Source organism: Gorilla gorilla, chromosome 1 (assembly GCF_029281585.2).
Source record: "Gorilla gorilla gorilla isolate KB3781 chromosome 1, NHGRI_mGorGor1-v2.1_pri, whole genome shotgun sequence".
NCBI lineage: Eukaryota > Metazoa > Chordata > Mammalia > Primates > Hominidae > Gorilla > Gorilla gorilla.
In genome coordinates, this window is record NC_073224.2 from 201,494,676 (window position 1) to 201,497,932 (window position 3,257).

General features: G+C 48.1%; 1 long non-coding RNA gene across 1 annotated transcript; it reads right to left on the minus strand.

Moving 5' to 3' along the window:
* Positions 1 to 359: 359 nt before the first annotated feature.
* Positions 360 to 1,647, minus strand: LOC115931648 (uncharacterized). Its single transcript, XR_004068101.2, has 3 exons — positions 1,019 to 1,647; positions 588 to 650; positions 360 to 456 (listed from the first exon to the last, which is right to left on the minus strand). It is a non-coding gene; the product is annotated as an uncharacterized lncRNA (long non-coding RNA).
* Between the last annotated feature and the right edge of the window lie 1,610 nt (positions 1,648 to 3,257).

Below are 3,257 nucleotides of genomic sequence, written 5' to 3' on the forward strand. Positions count from 1 at the left end.
TGTTTACATAATTGTTGAAAAGAGGCTTTTTCAATGTACCTGTTTACACTCTTTCCTTTTGGAAATTCTTTCAGCAATCAGGCCGTGGAGGGCTCTCAGGCTGCACTTGCCGCCCTTGATTGCGGAGGGAGGAATGAAAGGCCCGTCAGTGAATCGCTGGGAAAACATTCCCTAACAAACGCCCTCTAATGAGGGGGCGCCGCTTTCGCTGCGGCAGCGGCGGTGGAGAGGGCGCGGGGAGCGGAGGGGCAGGGGCGCGGGCCGGGGGGAGGCCAGGCCCGGTTTTGTGGCGGCGCTCCTGGGTGGGGGGAGCGCGGACCCCGGGTCTTTGTGTGCAAATTTCCCACCGGGACCAAGCAACTTTCCACAATTTAATTAAGTGGCTTTAGAGTCCGGAGTTGGCCTAACAAGCTCCTGTTCATGAATGAAAGATTTGTCCGCAGCAGCGGGGGCCGGCTGAAAACAAAGTGGGCCGCAGTTACCCTGGATCCGGCCGGTTTCGCTGCTCCGCGGCCAGCCCCAGCCGCCCGGGAGCAGGAGAAGGCGGCTGCGGCGGCTGGCAGCGGTCCTTCTGGGACGCGTCTCACCTAGCTCGCAGCAAATATGCCATCCATATGCCCAGGATCACAACCGAATCAGCTCCATCAGGCCTGGCAAAGAGGCATTTAAATTGCTAATATTGCACTGGGGAACGACGACAGAACTTCCTGGGCTCAGCTCTGTAGGATCCACAGAGACAAACCTGGGGGTGGGGGTGGGGTGAGTTGGGGATGGGTTCGGAAAAAGTCCAAGTGAGAATCACTAGAAGCTGGCTATTAGGAGGGGCGAGAAGTGGGGATCCTTGGTAGAGAGATGCCAGGAGAAACCGTGGCAGAAATGCTCCCAGGGTGGAGCGCTGGGGCTGGTGGGCCACTCGGGCCCCTTTTCCATCCATTATTTCTGAAGAGAGGCCAGCTGGAGTTTCTACAAAGACTGCTCTGCTCCAGGGAGGCATCCCCCCACTCCCCAGCACTCTTACCTTTGAACAAGACAGGTTTTCTAGAAAGACAAAAAATATTGGCTGGTTGGAAGAAGGGAGGGGCCAGCTGCCGCTGTGAAATGTTCCTCGTTTACAGTTGTTGAGTGTCCCTGCCCTTGGCTGTGGTCTGTCAAGCAGGTTTGGGATCAGGGGGTCTTTTGCAGCTACTTTCCAGTGGAGGGTTCAATGAGTGTTTTTCTCTGACTGTATTTTTAGAAAAAATTATGATGACAGTTGTTAGGTCTCAGGCAGGCAGGCAGGCAGCACATTCCATTACAAAGTTAGCATGAAATCAATATGTAAATAACCCTTTCTAACTGGCAGCTATTTTTGAAGGCAGAACGCACCGGATGTTGCAGGTTTGTTCCAGTTCACTTTAAATACCTCTCTGTCCTCAGAGCCTGTGAATGTGCTCACACTGAGAAGAGCCTTTTCCCCTTTTCACTTGATCTTTGCAGCGTCCCTGATAGTGGTAATGCCACCATGAGCTTTGTCCTCAAACCTCCTCCTCCAACATTTAAAAATCAGATTGACAAGACCCGCTCCAGGCTGGGAGTGTTAGTTCCCCTTCGGCATGGTCATTTTTCAAAAGCACGGGTTGCTCCAGGAAGGGTACAGGCGGCAAAAGCCGTGGCCATCCGCGGAAAGAATGAAAGGAGCGAGAAAGCCCGAGAGGCTGCGATCAGGGTTGAATCAGAGATTCAGGCAGTCACTGCCAAAATGCATGGAAGTCATTGCCAGGACATAAAAGGTCAGAGGATACCAGCCGTGAGAAGAACCAGGTTAGAACCGTGACTGCAGCTGAACAGGAAGAAACAGGTCTCAAGGTACTCCTGAGTGAGCAAGGGCCTGAGACCGACTTTGCATAGTTCCTTGTCAGTAGTGACAGTTTTCATTGTGGTTTAATTTTGAAACTAGCTGTGCTGTGTGTATCTGCATTAAAACAGAAATACTAGAATGTTTAGTGTCAGTCATGGATGGCGCCACGATGCCTGGTGTGACATATGGGGTGTGTGTATGTGTACGTGTGCGTATTTATTTTCTGAATTCAAAGGGGCAATGAAGTTCAAGCTGGGGCCTAATAGTAATGATTCCTACAGTTACTACTATTCTATGAGTTTTTATGCACTTGCAGTTCTAGAGTCTTTTTTAAATAATTGAGTTGAAATCTGCTTTGCTGTAACGTATATACTATGGACTTAGACCCAAAACAAGGCTTCCTCTGCCATAGAATCATCTTCAAGACAGGTGGTGTCTCACTCAGAGATTTCTCTATTCCTAGATAAATAGTTCTTGTTCTTCAAAGATGGGAGTCCCCTCCCACAAGGAGACTCCATCGGGTCCATGTGTTGCCTCCATGTTCTTGCCATTTAGTGCATCTCTGGAATGAACCAGAAGCAGATATTCCTCTTGAGGATTTTTAGTGTGATTTAACTGCAAAAGGACTGTCTCTCTGCCGGGAAGATGCATTTGGGGTGAGGCTTTAACTCTCCAAGCGCACAGAGCTCTGTCTTTTATTGCATGAAGGTGGTCAGATGAGGTGGAAATTTGACCTGTTCTTTCTGGGCCCGGAAGGCAGAGCTATCTATGATCACTGAGGAAGGGGAAATATTACAGGGAAGTCATATTTCAGCTTAAAGGTGGCATGAAGAAGAATTTTCTAATGAAGAAGAAATGACATGCTTTGAGAGGTAGTGAGTGTCCTACAACCTGGAAGGATTCAGGCTGGGTAGAGGGTTTCACCAAAAGTAACTTCCAATTCTGGATCTCGTCATCCTTTCGCTTACGCATTTATTGATGCATGCTAGATGCAAGGGGCCATTCCGGGCTCTGAGAGGTTTCATCATAGAAATTAATAGAGAAGGAACTGATACTTTTTTAGATTGGGATAAAATACACACAACAAAATTTATCATCTTAACCATTTTAAATATACAGTTCAGTGGTATTATGTTCACATTGTCGTGCAAACGTCACCACTACCCATAGAACTCCTTTCATCTTGCAAAACTGAAACTGTATCCATTAAACACCTTCCCATTTCTCCCTATCCTCAGCTCCTGGCAACTACCATTCATTTTCTGTCTATAAATTTGACGACTCGAGATGCCTCATATAAGTGGAATATGAGGAATTATACAGTATTTGTCGTTTTGTGACTGCCTTATTTCACTTGGCGAATGCTCTCAAGGTTCATCCATGTTGTAGCATGCATCAGAATCGCCTTCCTTTTTAAGAC